Source organism: Acanthopagrus latus, chromosome 7, assembly GCF_904848185.1.
Source record: "Acanthopagrus latus isolate v.2019 chromosome 7, fAcaLat1.1, whole genome shotgun sequence".
Classification (NCBI taxonomy): domain Eukaryota; kingdom Metazoa; phylum Chordata; class Actinopteri; order Spariformes; family Sparidae; genus Acanthopagrus; species Acanthopagrus latus.
Genome location: NC_051045.1, coordinates 10,469,810 through 10,486,572, shown reverse-complemented (window position 1 = coordinate 10,486,572; position 16,763 = coordinate 10,469,810). Strand labels below are relative to the sequence as shown.

At 42.5% G+C, this 16,763-nt stretch overlaps 1 protein-coding gene across 3 annotated transcripts in view; it reads right to left on the bottom strand.

Moving 5' to 3' along the window:
- The window catches only part of LOC119023122 (nuclear receptor coactivator 3-like), a 63,615-nt gene that overhangs the window by 21,600 nt on the left and 25,252 nt on the right, over nt 1-16,763 (bottom strand). The window contains exons 1-2 of one of the 3 annotated variants that reach the window (XM_037104802.1): nt 15,117-15,228; nt 6,718-6,806 (exon numbers count right to left, since the gene is read on the bottom strand). The gene's annotated coding sequence lies outside the window, so the exon portion shown is untranslated. Of the gene's footprint in view, nt 1-4,262; nt 4,568-6,717; nt 6,807-15,116; nt 15,229-16,763 lie in introns of those variants that run through there. The other 2 variants (XM_037104801.1, XM_037104803.1) reach the window with 2 other exon arrangements.

Sequence of the window (16,763 nt, the reverse complement as noted above, 5' to 3'; positions counted from 1 at the left end):
TCCAATATTTTGAGTTTCCCCTCTTTCCTTCCCCCAGTCTGAATGATAAATAGGCAAAACAAAACTTGTTTTTTTGTAAATAATATATACATAGCTAAAACTGGTAAGTAAAGAAATGGGTTTCCATGTCCCGCTCTTTGATATGACGACTGGGTTTTCAGCCCATATTTGAGAGCAATGACGCTTTACCCTGATGTGATCGGATAAAAAGAGCCTCTTCTAGCCCAACCCCACCCTTACAGATGCTCATCTTATAGTATTATCTTATCTACTATTATAGACTGGTACACTGCATAATAGAAACACTTTGATGATGCACCTTGAAAATGTACACATAATTTACAATTGAGTTGGAAAAATGAGACTGGAAATTGACTTGACAAGAGAGGCATCATCCGTGAGTCACCAGCGAAAACTGAGACATAAAACAAACATATTCTCCCGGCCAGATGGTTTCTAGATTCGCTTTTGATCAGCTGCATGTTCATTGAAGTCTATAAACTAAATCATGCAGTCGAGGTTGAGTCAAGACATTAATCAGGGTCAGAGGTAAAATTGGGAGGCTGTTAATCAGAGTGGTACTTAATCAGCAGCTGCCGTTCGCTCGGACAAACAGGAAGAGGACAGAGGATTTAGCTCCCAGCTGACTGAAGCATCATCAGTGGGTCTTCTCTTCTTCTGCTGACACGTACAGTGCAGGTGCGAGCACACGCGCAGGTAAGCAGCTCTGAACTTTCACAACAAGTTTGAACTGCTTCTCAACCCTGATCTTGACCCGAGTGATTTCAGGGGCTCACCGTCTTCGCGCTGACAGTTGACCCACATATTTTCTGTGTCATTAGACGGGTGTGAAACGGAGATCACTCAGGTCAGCAGTGCCGTGGCATCACTGGGGTGAAGCTCAGCGCTTTGGGTCTGCTTCAGGACAGCAGCCTGCCAGTGACCCTGGAGCCTGAATCCCAGTGGGAGCACTGCTCAACAGGAACCACAGACTTTATGACTTCATGGCAAAACCAGAGGAAATGGTTCACCTCGTCAACGGGAGAGCATGCAATCCAACCCCAGTTCAGCTCACGTGTTACAGTACAGACTGACAGACATGAGATCTTATTCTGATTAGCTGTCCAAACATCACTTTACTCAACAGCACGTTTCAAGGCACCTCAAACACTACAGTGATATATTAGAGATACTCAAGGCTCCCAGAGGATGAATCCGGATGCTTCTTGTTGACCCTCTGACCTTCCTGCTGGCCTCACAATCAGACCAAGGTTTCCTCTTGCATACATGGAATATCATATCTAATCCTGCAATCCTTTGCAGTGTTTCCTCTACATTCATTCAGGAGCGGCAAACCCCCACAGTACAGCTCGATCAAATGGGAAATTGGTCATTATTATCTAGATAACAAAACAAAACAAAAAAAAAACACCTACATGCTCAAAGCCTAGTGCACAGAAGTCGCTCTTCAATGAACCAAAATGAGCAAATTCAGTGCTTCAAACCTCTGACAGCACTAGACAAAACTAAGACAAACAGGAGTCATCTTCATCTTCAAGAGTCTTGCCCGAGAAAGACAACATTAACACACCTGATGTCACATGGATGTGTTTACATTATTTTGCTTTAATAAAAGCAGGAGTAACTGGTGTTACTCCTTGATTCCAGCGGGCACGTCTCTGTAACCTGGTGTGTAGGACCCGGCCTTGTTCCATCCTTCATGCCACTTTGAATCCCAGCGAGATCATTTCAGAAGTGGAGCGTCATGCCTGCCTGATGTTGTTGAGCTGCTGAGACTGTTTATTTCACAACTTCTCCTTGATTTTTGTGCTTCTGCTGTGGCTGAGTAGGCTACGTAGTTAAATCGTTAAGTCACTCGTTTGTTTTAAGTGTGTTTATTGTTAATATTTCCGACTTTGTTGTGGGGGCCATGACGGACCTGATGGGAAACTGGGGGTGAGATTTAATTTATCACATGATGAGAGTAACGAGAGCTGATGACAAGATGATGCCAGATTTGTTGTGAAAGCAAAAAAAGAAAAAGCGCCCATTTGGCAATAATTTGGATTTAGACCAGGGTCATTCATGTTATCTCTCGGATAACATGAATGAAGAAAAAAGAGTTGGTTGCTTCACCCTAATGTTGTGAATATTTACCTTTTGATCAATTTTTACTTCACACTGTGTGTGTGTTGTCAAACTGGCTGTTAACAGCTTTATAGTTTCCATTTCCATTCAGCTGATTTATGCTTGATATGCGTCTCATCATCACTTAAAGCGTGCTAATCTTGTACATCATGAATAATACTGAAACTGAATTACTGACTTCAGTCTTTTAATGGACTGCAGCAGAACACCCTGTTTAGACACCGAATATATAACATTCCTGGACTTGTGATTAATATTTGTTGTCTGGATGTAAAGCATTTAACTGGATATTATTCACTTTTTTCCTCGATGCAGTTGGGACGGATGATAATTGAAAACAGAGAAAGCGTTCTGCTCCAGTTGTTATTGTGACTGTATAAGCAGCACAATTGTCTTCATTGTTTGTTTTGTGTGTAATGGGACGTACTGCATGTGTTTCAGCCTCCCAGATAAATTTTTTTTTTGTTTGTTTCAGTTACTTTTGGGGAATATTCATAAAATGGCTTATCACGGCAAAAGAAAATTAAGTTTGCAGAGAGATTTGATTGTTTCTAACAATAACCTTTAGAAAGTTTGTAGAGTCTGGGGATTAAACTTTCAATATTAACTATTCATTTCATGGATATTAATCAGGTTGTTTTTCTGTCTAAATTTGAACAGTGAATTTATTCTTTTTCGAGTTTTTTCACGAGGATGGAGAATGTTTTTGCAGACAGCTGTGAGTTATCCATCTTAACGTCACATAAAAGTCTCACAATTCCCACTTCTAGACATCTTTCAGATGTAAGACTTTGCACTGAATGGTGTTTTTTCTTGGAGAAATGTGTTTGTTTTCTGTGTGCACAATACAAATGTTTTCAATAAGATGAGCAGCGCTTAAACGACACTGTTGAGCTAAACTCGTGGACTCGAGGGGGAGCAGATTTTAAACGGATGAACAGCAGCAACTGAAAGCACAAAACAAAAAAACAAAAAAAGGTTTCGGCAGACAGAAAACAAAGTGGAGAGACGACAGCCTTCCCACGACAGAGTGAGTCACACCAGGGGGAAAGAACAATGCAACAAACAAGAACACGTCGGAAAGAGTTACTGGGGCCAGACGACGAGTGTACGGGAAAATTAGCAGACACAAATACTAAGCGCACCTCTCTTTAATCTGTGCTGCGCTTCATCTGCACACAGGCAGGTTTATTCCTGTCTCAGCACCGTCCCCAGATAGATTCAACTAATGTTTCAGCATCATTTAGCGTCAAATTGAAACTCTTGTGTGTTCTTGTGTTCAAGAGAGCTTGAAGGTTAACACAGAAAAGTTTGAAAAAAAAAAAAAGTTGGTTCTCTATGTAAAACATTGATTTAGCCAAGTGTGGTCATCCACCGTCTCTTGAATGCAGAGGTGGAAGAACCTGCTGCCGTCCAACTTCCGGTGTATTTGTTCGACAGGTGTCTATTTCCAGGAGAAGCCGGGACGGTGTGGGCAGGAGGTTCTGCTTGTTTGGTGACAAAACTGAGCAGAAGATAAGAGGGGAGACGAGGGGAGACAGGGGGGAGGGAAGGTAACAGAGTCGGCGTGGTTGGCGACGTCTACCTGCCGGCGAGCTGCTTTCTCATAATCTCTGTTGACAAAACAGAGGCACGAGGCCCTGATCTGGTCATGTAAACTCAGACCGGTGACATGACGAGATCTGCAGCTGCCTCGCTTGGAGAATTCACACAAGCACAGTGTTTCCCACACGTAGGCTCTACTTCAGCAGCCCGCCAAGGCAGATAAAAACTGAAGTCCAACTTCTATTTTGTTCAGTTGAGACACTCAATAATGAGAACAAGACCTCTGGATCTGCATGGCCAAAGTCTGTTGATGGCAGTGTCGCCACAGTCACCTTAAAAAAGTAATCTGATTACTTATTACTCCTTTTAAAAAGTAACTTAGTTACTTCACTGATTACTTGTTTTTAAAAGTAATTAAATTAGATTAAAAGTTACTTTATTAGTTACATTCAGCAGCTGCTGACGACACCCCTCGCCGCCTCAACATAAAAATGACAACTGGTTTTGCCAATACCCACTTTATTGGTACATTTTTAACAGTGACGCCAAGTAAACAATGTACAGCTTACTTGTTTTGCACCGAAGTCCAGCTTTTGTTGTTTGGGTGGTGGGGGACCTCCTGCAGAAGTCGAGGCCGTGGCTTCGCTCGCAGCTCTCTGCTTAACACCACCTGGTGGGACTTGCTCCGTAAACTTAACTGTGCTGACTGGCGACTCCAAATGTTTCTTCAAATCTGACGTTTTTGAAGCTTGATAGTACTTTGTTGCCAGCACAGAGTGTTCGACGAACCATAATGTTCTCACCTTTAGCTGACACGAACTCATAATAATGACTGTATTTCCAGGTTGAAAATGCGCATCTCTCTCCTCCCTCCATTGTTGTTATTGTTTTTGTCGCTGCGAGGTGTTACACGTGAGTTGTCCTCGTGCTGAAAACGTGACTTGTCGCATCCGTGACGTCACTCCCCGAGACGCAAGAAGAAAGCAAAAATATATATTTTTACAAAGTAAAATGACAAAAATAATAGTAGCGCACAGTGACTTGAATAAGTAACTTTAATCTGATTACTGGTTTGGAAATATTAATGCGTTAGATTACTGAAAAAAACGGTCAAATGAGAGTAACACGTTACTAATCACTGGTTGAAGGATTCACGTCAGCCCATGCATTTAATAACATACAAGAAAACAGCTCACCTTAAAACTTTCAGATGGCTGCCGGAAGTCTTTGATCAGCACAGTATATTACTTTTATTTTATAGTCGCAAAACATTTCAACATCGCAACGACTTTCATTCAACATTCACTCTTCTGACGGTTTCTTTATTGAAGTTTGGTTTATTTGAGTAGATATTTGTTTGTAAAGAACAGAGAAGAAGGAAGGAAGAAGAAATGTGTTCCTAGTTTTGCCAGCTGAATGTGATCTCTGTCAAGTCTTCTGCAGAAGTTGGTCTGATATAGTCAAGTAGATTTTCTGAGTATTTTTCTCTATTTTCTCTAAATTCACATTTCAGTGCTTCCCTTCCATGATATGTCAACGGTTCGCAAGACATCTTTCCTGTCATCGCCTCTGACAACACTGCAGTTGCTTCTTCGGTCAAGTGCATTCAAAGTCATTCAAAGATAAATAACAACACAACCAAATACATAATATAAAGTTCAATTTTGCACCTTGTTTCTATGTCTATTTTTGTACATAAGAACACTTTACTGTTGTAGGCGTGTCATAATTGCACTTTAAAACAACTTAATACTTCTTATGAGCACTTTACTGACTTTGTTGTTGTTTGTCATCTTTACTAAATAGCTTTTTTTCCTCACTGTGTGCACCGTACACCTGAGGGAACAGAACTTTGTTCCCCTGTGTGCTGATTATTATATATGCAGAGCATGGCAGTTAAACTCCACTTTGAACCTTGACCTTTGAACCAACACGTTTCAGCTCTAGTGGACCGTCTACATATAACAATATCCATGAGCTCGAGCTGCTATTGCTATGGAGAAGAAGCTGGGATCGGAGTTAAAGCAGATTCAGTATGATCCGTAGGTAAAACACTGTACAAATAAATCCTAAATTCACCCAAAACTGACCCAGAATCCAAAAGTAAACCAACGCAACCTACTGAATGTATCAAAAGATTTCTACAAAGTGTCATCATCTCTTTATCAAACTAAACACATATTTTTTTTACACAGTCTTTCCAACTTAGGACAAGTCTCAAAACTCAGATGTCACTTTCCATTTCCATTTATACTTTTAATCTTTATCTAAGCAAGAATCCGGTAACCACCTGCTCCACCTCTTCTTCATCCTGTCTGGTTTTCTTCCTGTTCACGTCCAGTATCTCTCCCCTGCCTGGAACTGGACTCCACCTCCCTCCCCGCCATCATCACCCCCAACCCCACCTACACACAATCACTCCTACTCTATTTGCAATTGCAGCGTGTCTGCAAAAGCATGCGTGAGGCTGCACGTGAACGAAAGAGAGAGAGAGAGTGCGGTTTGCTGAAGTCTGGGTACATTTGTGTGGGTGTGCGTGTGTGTGTGTGTGTGCGCGCGCTGTTGTCACCTGCACACACGAGGGTAAAAGATTAATGCTCTGTTTCAGCCTTTGTGGCAGGTAGAGCACAAAGAATAATTTGATTTCTCCTCCCGTCTCCCTGCTGTCTTCCCACTCATTTTCTCATCTGCCTGAAAATCATCCGCTCAACCCTCTTTGTTTTATCCTCTTGTTCTCACTCTCTCCTCTTAAAACTATTCCACCTTCTAAATTTTCTTTTTTTTTGGTTTTGTTTAGATTTTATTAAATCTCAAACACAAAAACACCTCCATGTGAAGCATTTTCTTCAGAGAACAAACACACACACACACACAGACACACACGCGCACACAAACACACCACAGTTCTTTTTGTGTTCAGGTCAGGAGGATGTTGCAAGAATGTGGCAACAACAAGAAACTGTCTCTGGCAAACCTAAACCCAGCAGGATGTTACCATGCCAACCATATGGGATGTGAGCCCACCTTGTGACGGCGCCGAGATGATGGACGATCAGATCCCCCCTCCCCGCACTCTGGGGGTGCAGTCCAATATCGGGGTTGGTCAATGGAGTCTAGAGAAGAAACATACACACACACAGAAAAAAAAGTTTAACGACCACGTTCCAGAGTGCACATTCATTAGGGCGATATTAATGAACAACAAGCGTCATTATTAATCAGCGGCCTGAAGACACATGCACAGGAAGCTGCATTAACGGCTTAATGAGCAGGAGGAACTGTGAGGGAGCCGTGCCTCGCTATGTGCTTTTGTCTTCATTACTGGTGCACGCGTGTACAGAGCAAACACACCGCGGCTCCTGTGCATTTGCATCAATACACAGACAGCTCCCACAACCAACTGAGCACACACACACACACACACACACACATGAAAAGGGATGTTGAGACACAAGTTTTACAGGAAGCCAAACGGTCGAAACCTGAAAGTGACGACAGCATGTGATCTAGGATTCAAACAAGTCACTCTGACTCGTTTTCTTTTGCTTCCACACTGAACGTGCGCGCCAGATCCAAACAACTGGGTTTAAAAAACGTCAAGCTTTTTATTGGCAAATGTCTCCCGTGCTTTGTGGACGAAAACAGACTATTAGGGCTAAATCGGAGCTCTAATCCCAAAAGCACATAATGGGCTAATTTGTGTCCATTTAGATCCAGATAAGAAACAATGTGTGTGTGTGTGTGTGTGTGTGTGTGTGTGTGTGTGTGTGTGTGTATGTGTGTGCTGTTGATGTTGTTGTACTAGCTCAAGTGTTCAGTCTGAAGAATCATGAGAGAGTATCTCGTGGGGGTAAAGAGTGCGTAACCATGGAGATCGCACCCTGTCATCAGTGAAGCACGCTGCCAAGATGTCTCATGTTCATCTGTCACTGTGCCTCCGTGTGTGCGTATATGTGTGTGCGTGTGTGTAATAATGTAGGCAGACTTTCATTTTTAAGAGGAGGAGGACGTGTGAGAGCGCTGTGTCGGAGCACACGTTTACAACCAAATAGTTCCGGACACGCCTCCACTGTGTGTGCGTGTGTGGTTTTGTATGACTGACCTCATGCCTGGCGTGCCTACGTTGTGTATGTATTTGTGTGTGTGTGTCTGTGTGTGTGTGTGTGTGTGTGTGTGTGTGTGTGTGTGTGTTTGTGTTCAGACAGCGACCTGACCGCTGGCTGCACCCATGATTAGGAGCAGATGGAGGCTGTCGGTGTCGGTGTGTGTGTGTGTGTGTGTGTGTGTGCGTGTGTGTGTGCGTGTGTGTGTGTGTGTGTGTGTGTTAGGAGGAAGGAGGAAGAAGAGGAGGAGGGAGGGTATCGGGTGCTCTAGTTTAGGTGATGTATGGACTCTCACACACACCAACAAAGACCCTCCTTCAACCGACGTGTTTCCTATTAATTGTGAGGGGAGAAAAATAAAGCCGGAGAGCGGCTGCTTAAGTGGGAAGAATTTATAGCTCAGCTCAGACTCCATTTTTTTTTTTTTTTTGAGTTGAGAATAAAAAGTAGTTCTTCCTGGCCTTCAGTACATTGATCATTACAGCTCTTTGTGCTCATTTTGACACAGCCATGAAAACCAGAGTCAATAAAATGCTAGTTAGCTGCATGTGGTGTAAAGCCTTGAACACAAAAACGGTGTGAATGAGCGTTAAGATGCAGAGTCTGAGGAGAAATGTTAAGCTTGAGGTCGCACACGGAGGCCTTTCCGCAGCCCTCTCAACATGTCGTCCGTTTACCTTGTTGTGCTCTTTGGCTGTTCCTCGTCAGCTGGCTAAACGGGCACTAAACCGTTTACTGAACAAACGTCTGAGCCGGTTGTGTTTCATCGCCGCACTTGAGCAACACAATAAATATTTTACACAACAGCGTACTGGTCTTGTTAAAGCGGCACGGTTAAAACGGATGCTGCCAGGGTTCAGGTTTTACTGCTGATGTTAATAAAAAGGACGTCATCCTCGTGAACCTGAGCGGCTCATCAGCACTTCGTTATTTTTCAGTGACGATTCTGCATTTTACACGTCAGAGGAGATCGTTTCAACTCAGCGGTCAGTTTGAGATTTCTTCCTCTTTCCACCATACGTGAAATTGCAGAACTCAACGTCTGATGAATCAATTTTTACTGAGCCCTCTTCCTCCCTAAGCTGCTTAATTGATAATTGGTGATTGGCAGACCTTTTATTAGAGCGGCTAATTGGAGTTCAACTTTAATGGTTTTAAGGATTCCCTGACCACTGAAGGTTTTAAATCCGGCAGGTGCTTAATTTAACTAAATGTTTTTAAAACCCAAGGCCTTATTATCACCATCATATTATTATCACCCTAAATTATGTATTTCTTTCTATTCTTTTTTATCTTATTTATTCTTACACAGATTTATCTTCATGAATGTTCCCTTTTCAAGTGTGCTGTTTTAACTTTGTCTTGTGTTTCAATTCCTCTGTACAAGGGTTGGACCGGTGGCTGATGACAGTGATTGTCCATCATCAATGGCCGACAGTCGCTGACTTCTGAGCCCTGTACCATTGTCCCAACGTGATTTAAAAAGGCTCCACACTAGAGCGAGAACAGCTGTGTGTCCTCTCAGAGTGGCTGTAACACACGTGTGAGTTATTGGTGCTCTCTCCACGCCATGCTAATTGTCTTCTCATTAAGCCAGCTCACTTAGGTTGCTACTGAGATGCTTGGACACACTGATAGCAGCTGCGTTTCTTTTTCTGCGGGCAACTTTTCCTCAATCATGCACAATGTTATTTGCATTTTCTTAGCTTAGCTTCCTCTGTATAGCGAACTATAAAGCTACAGACATGTGGTGTGAAGACCAAATCAGACCCAGCACAGAAACGTTCCCCAGGCAGAGGTGTGGGAGTGATCGTCCATCGGGAAGTTTCACTGTGGACACATGCCACATGCCAATTCGGTAGTCATCGCCCAACCCTACTCATGCAGCACCCTCAACTTACCCTTGTGTTTGGCTCCTGCTTCAAAAATAAACTTGCCTTACCCTAATATGTCAGCAAATCAGCCAACAACAATGCCATACCATGCGGTGAACTGTCAAATATTGTTAGAATAGATGTCAAACAGTAAAACTGCTTCACATGCTGACTGAGAGGGTCTTACTGAGATATTTGTTTAGCAAATCTACAAACTACGACTTGAAAGTGAACACTGTGTGACTGGGTCTGATGATCTCATTAGTGGTTTAACAATCAATTATAATTTGATCAAATAAATAACAGTAAAAGAAAAACCTTTATGCTCCAGTTTCCCTCTTTGCAAGTCCACCTATGGACGGTGGTCTACACTGATCGTTCCTCCTCTGCTGGCAGCCGTCCTTGTGCTGAAGCACAACATATACGAGCAGCGCTGTTCGATTCACGGGGCTGTTGTATTGTGTTGTAAAATCTGAACGCAACAACGTGCTGAGAAACAGAAACAAAACACAAAGGAAGGGCCACTTTCTCAGCTTATGTGCCTGTGATGAGTGTAAAGTTGGACACAGCCGAGAAAACTGATAAGATAAAGATGGTAAAACTACACAAACACACACAGACACATGTCCTCCTTCGGTCACCTCCAGCTGAACCAGGAAGAAAACCGAGAGCTACATGTGGAATGATGTGTGAATATCCCTGTGTGTGAGAGAGAAAAAGGAACGACATTTTCCCGCTAACATATTCCAGCATCTGAGGCCGTAAACTCTGAGCTAAATCCCATTTTGTTCTCAACAGACTCACTGCGACTATGGCTGATTCCGTCTTTCCAATGCAGATAAAAGGAGCTTGTGATAGTGTTCTTCACGGTTCTAAAATGTTGGACCCCATCTTAAATGGACCAGGGAAAACCAACCCCCCCCCGAAAAAAATCCTCATCCAAAAGGGACCTGTGATCAAAGCTAATGCCAAGTCTGCAAGAATCCTTTCAGGTGTTTGGTAAACTCACACAAAGAGTTGAAGGATTTTAAAGCTCTGAAAAAAGTTATTTTTATGTGATTGCGAGGCGAAGTGAAATGTGGCGTTCATGTTACAAAGTCGTCTTACCAGGAATGTGTTCTTGGCAACCGTGGCACCGCAACGCCAGATGACGAGAAAACACAACTGGAAAGCTTCTCAAAAGATAAACCAACACTCAGAGAAAAACCAACATCGGTGAAGAAAAGAATGTGCAGCCTTTTAGACAATACCAATGTTGACCAGTTGACCAGCTTCATCAGAAGGTGGTAATCAAGGTTCTGCTAACACCAGCCGGCACACAAGAGTGCAACCAAAACCAATTATGGTGCCTCTTTTTGGTTGCAAACCCACCATTGGGGCTAAATACCCCGAGTGTGTGCTCAATAACATTTTATTCAAACTGAATCCAGCGTCAAATCCTCTTATTGAATCCAAATCCTGTTAAATCCCAAATCAAATCTGATTAAGATGAAATTGCAGCATGTGCAGTTGACAAAAACTCCAAGACTGACTTTAGAGCCATAATCACCTTTTGTTGACTGAGAGGACAGAAACTGAACACTTTTCACTGGCAGCCTGATTAATGTTCATTACCTGTTGCTGCCATCTGCAGATGAGATGAGCAACAGGAGATATGAAAAGTTGATTGATATCAACAATAAACTACAAAAACACAAATCAGCTACAGCTTGTATACTCTCCTGTCTGATCTTTAATCTAAACAAAACCAAGATTTATTGGCGTTGGCAATCAATCAGATCCGTAATTTAAAAAATTAGTATTGGATCAGAATTTCCATATAACAACAGCAAAATAAAAACTGCTGGTATCAACTATTGCTTTGTTCTAATAAATATGATCAAAGTGTATCTTGGCCACAATTATTTGATTGTGTTTTTTTAACTAGGAGTAAATATATCGATATCAGCCTCATTAAACCCCCAAGTATCAGTCAGACTACACTGCTAACATTTCCATGTTTGGTTCTTTTTGCTGATAAAACGGAAGGCAAAGGGGTGAAATGTTCAAGAAGAGATCTGGTGGTGTCTGAGCGGAGATAATGTTGGTATTTTGCCAAAAAGGAAACCAGACCTAAAACTGAACCGGCCATCAAAAACCAACCATGTCCATGGTAAATTGAGTTATTTACTTGAGGGTACTTAAACGCACCCTTTAAAAAAAATAAAATAATAATAAAAACATTCATGTCTGGATCTGTGCCTTTAAGAAACATCCTCAGGCGACTGACAGACAGGCAAATGAAATTCAGGCACGTCCACTTGTTTCTTTGTGAGCTTTAATCTTGTCCCTCTCTTCACCCCCGTCTTCTTCCTGTCTCTACTTTTTCTTTTTTTAATGGCAGGATTTTTTTTCTCTCTCCGTGTGTCTGTCTTCTGTAATAAGCTGTGAATAAGGGGAAATGTGTGTGCTGTGCCAGTGTACACCACGGCACAGTGCGGAGCGCATAAAAGTACATTGTGTGTAAGTGTGTTTGTGTGTACTTTGGGTAACTCTGCTGGAGTTTTTTTTATTTTGCTTTTGCCCGGTCCCCTCCAAACAAATCCAGCACTCACACTCGAGCAAAAATAGGAGCCAAGCCACATCTTGGCACTTTGCCTCCCCTTAAACAAATCAGACCACAGAGGCTAATAAAAAACTCCAAGTCCAAAGCTCGCCTTCCACAGACGAGGGGGTACCGAAGAGGGGAGCCATTCTTGGCTACCCCCGCTCCGTCTACAATGAACTCGTACAAGACAGAGCGCTGCTTTTCAACTCGGACAAAAAGTGCCAAGCTCTCCACTGTGTCCATCAGGCCAACCCCCTTTTCTCGGGTCTTAAATGGTGCTTTGATGCTATATAGTTCCTAACTAGACTCGCTAAAAGAAGAAGAAAAAAAAACACTCATTGAAAACAAATTGCTTCTTAGTTCAGCGACAAAGTGAGAGCGAACTTTCCATCTTTAGACCAATTACCGCTATCATAGCACACAGCCTGCTGCTTCAAACTTCACACTTCAGAGAGGGATAGAGGGGGCGAAAAAAAGCAGAGGGAGAGCGTCTGGCTCAGGGCAGAAATAGGCCAGGCAGGTCTACAAACTAAAACTCATCCAGCTATCCGGGGTGTGTCTTGCTTTTACGCTGCCGTCAAACATGCATTTACATATTCAAAAAAGGAAACGGGCGTTTGCATGACTCATCCTTTCCAAGGTAGAGGAAACCGAGCTCACAAGCGACACTGTCTGTGCCGCGCTTGTCCACAAGTCCACAACAGTGCATGTGCAGCCACATAATAACTCACTTAGCTCACACAGAAGGCAAACTGTAAGAAAGTGGGGAAAAAAAGGAAAAGAAAAGAAGAGACCATAAAAAAGAAATGAAAGAAAAATTATTGCATCAGGTTTTTTTGTGATAATAGCTCAAGGCCACTTTAAAATGACTTTACGGCGCAACATCTGTTTTGAGTCCAGGCTGACACTCAATGTAATAAAACAGGCAATTTTCTTCGAGAAGAATTCAGGGAGTATCAAATACTGTAAGGCCACGTTTGAAGATCAAAAATTGAGGGGGATCACTGCACACACGCACAGCTAGTCCTCAGCAGCTCTTCATTTCTGTTTATGGTCTTGTTTCTGCTGTGAACTTCATCGTCTACAATGAAAAAGGCTAATCTTGATCGACCTCACCAGAGTGATCTATGGACCTATCAGCCTGTAAGCTCATTTATGCCTATTATTTGGTCTGATGTGAAGTAAATACAGAGACTATATAGTTATAGATGAGCATGTCTATGCTTACGAACTATGTGTACCTATCATAGTGTACTTCGACAGAGGATGGCTCGTGAGCAAGACTTTAGATTATTTAGTGTTTTTGTCATGAGAGCTGGTCGGTCCACCACTTTGGTCCATCCTGGAATATCCTGACTACCACTGGATGGATAGCCATGACGTTCTGCAGAGACATTAACTGTCCCCAGAGGATGAACTGTTCAGACATCTGGTATCCTTTGACTGTTCCTACAGCGTCATCATGAATATGACATTCGTGCTTTTGACTGAAATGTCTCAACAACCACTGGATGGATTGCAGTGATTTACTACAGACAGTCATGTTCCCCTCAGGATGAGTTGCAATCACTCTGGTTATCCCCTTTGTGAAGATCCCTCCCACTCTGATGGTGACTCCTTGTGTTTTTTCCTGCTCTGTATTAAGGCAGAGTGGAAGGAGTGTCAGGTGAATGAAACGCACCTGAAGTAACTTGATCTGATTGCTGAAGCTGCTTTAAGAAGGCTGGAGATCTTCCTAGTTCTCTGAGTCTCTCGTGCTCCCAACCAGTGTTTTCATTTGGTGGTGTTAATTTAGATTAGCTTTAGATTTGTTCTAATTTGATAGAACAAAAATATCCTTTAAGATGTTTGCCTTTGTGTCATCTCCCTTTTTGTTGCAACCTCTGATCCAGGTTGTAACACCTCACTTTCCATACAGCGCCATCATTGGGTGAACACTGTGTGATATTTTTGTCAACAACTAAACACCTTCAGAACCAATTGACAAGCCCATTGCGGTTAGTGCTAATCAGCAAATGTAAGCGAGCTAATAAGATTTTTACGGCACGATAACTGTCTCAGGAAATATCACAGATTCACAGTATACACTATGTTGCTGTTATCATTATCGCTTACAATGATGCGAACTGAAGTGCAATTAAACGATCAGCCAAGTTGCTCACAGTCTTCGGGTTGACACTGAGTTTGTGTGTACAGTAAATTAGTGTGCAACAGTCGGTGAGGTTTGAGTTGGCACAGAGCAGATGAGAGTCTCTGCGCTACCTTCAGGAACATTCTCCGGTAACGTGAGATGCGCAGTAAGTGAGGGATGACAGATCATTAAAAAAAACTTTGCTGAACCGGATTGTTGCATTTTCAGTCCAACCCTGACAAAAATTAATGGGCATGTTGTCAACAACAGCTCCTGCTACTTTGTTTGAACCCGGCCACGTGCTGATCATGTGTTCGGAGACGAGCGAGAGACAATATGAAGGAATAGCCTGACAGTAACGCTGCAGAGCCAATAAACAGACCTGATAAGATAAAGACAGTGAACCTCACGTGTCCTCATCTGCCTCCTTCAACTGAACCAGGAAGAAATCGAACACGTGGCCGGAGAAATGTACAGAGAGCGTAACATGTTCTAAACTCACAGTCTAACATGACTGCACAGCCGAGCAGGGGGACCGGGTTGAATGAGACGCCTCATTGGAAGCCATCAATTATGCACGAGCTGTGCATTATCATAACATAAAGGACCATTTCTGTGAGTTAATTAACAATGAACCGAGAGGGAAGGCTGTCATATACGAGAGCGATGAATGACTGCGGCTTTGGTAAATACTTAAAACATTCTTGTCATCACAAAGAGTAAATTACCTTGTTACAGGCCTCACGGGGCGGAGGAAAAAAAAAAGCAGCGACATTCGCAGTAAAACAGTTGTCACCTGCTTTTAGTTACTGGTTGTGAAATGAATAAAAAATGAGGGAAAGAATGAGACCTCTTTGATTCAACACAGGCTCAGTGAGGTGGAGGAGGAGGAGGAGGTGAACTTTCTGGACCGTTCATGATTAATAAGTGGAACGGGTCAATCAATAAGACACGCCCCTGCACCTCTAACCCCGCCTCTGATGATCATTCTGCTGCCATAGCAACAAACAGGTCTATGCAAATGACTGAACTGCTGTAATTATACAATACGTGAAACCAGGAAGTAACACGAGAACAAGTTTTCCTCAGTCACCGTCTATATTGTGCAATAGAGTTTCTCTGCACTCACTTTTAATCTACTACTACTACTTTTCCATATATTTTTCATTTTCCATGAGGCAGCAGATTTTGTGTTTTAAAACATGCCTGGAGAGGCTCTTTAAAGAATAGGTTTCTTAAACAAACTGCACCGTTTGTAATCTATTTTGAATGTTATTTCCTATTTGTGTAAAGCACTTTAGAAAAGGTGCTCAACCCAATAATAACAGCCTTATTTGAATATTGTCGCTGCTGCAAATTATTTAGTCGTACACTTTGTACTGCAGAAAGCTGCCTTTGTCTGCCTGAGCGTTTCAGCTTTTGCAGAAAGTGTACACAGCATTAATGCTGGGTTTTCACTGCTTTGCATTGTGGGCCACTGAAGTTGCTGCTGGATGAAGAGATAAGCATCCCTGCCTCTGCTACAATTACACTTCCTGTATGACTGAGCCAGTAGACAAATGGTGGGTCTGTAAAAGAAGTCGTTTCCTTTTTTCTGTCTGTGGAGTTGACAGCCAAGTGCTGAACTTTTAAATCAATCAAATATTTTAGCCTATTAAACTCCAATAAATTGAACTGGAAATATCTCGTCTCGACTTATTCAAGCCGAGAACATTTTTAAGAGGATGTCTCAGCAACTTTTAAATCAGCGTACTCTTTGAGCTCAGTTTAAGGGGCCTGACACACCAGGCCGACACCAAATGACGTCCTTTTGACTAACTGAGCCTGCTGAATCTATGGAACTACTACTGTGAGAGAAATCCCTCCGATTGGCTGTTCAGCTCAGTGAATCAGTGCACGGGAAGAGTGCAATGAGAAGTCTATGGTACATCTAACCAGGAAGCAAACATGAAGGCTAGAAAACTTTGTTGACGGCTGCGCAAGAGACTTTCTGAAAACTTTGGCACCTCAAGTCCTGTCTCACACAGTGTGTTGTGCGAGACGTCTGGTGCCTCATCAGTTGAAATTCGAAACAAATGATTTGAATTTTTTTGGTATAAATGGTCAAACCCTAACCCAATCTATCACGATGCTTCCTCTTGAGATGTGATAATTGATATGCTGGTGCCAAATATCGACTTTTTGTTTTATTCATATGTGTGACACATTGGAAAAAAATGGCACACATGACCATGAATGTACAGAAACCACCAGCTAAGACTGCAGTTCCTGTACATTGTTTCATCCAAGTGTAAAATCTGTGAAACTGACCCCACAATGGAGAGAAAAGACCAATCTTTCCTGCATTTTGATTTGTTAGGAGTATCATTAGATGA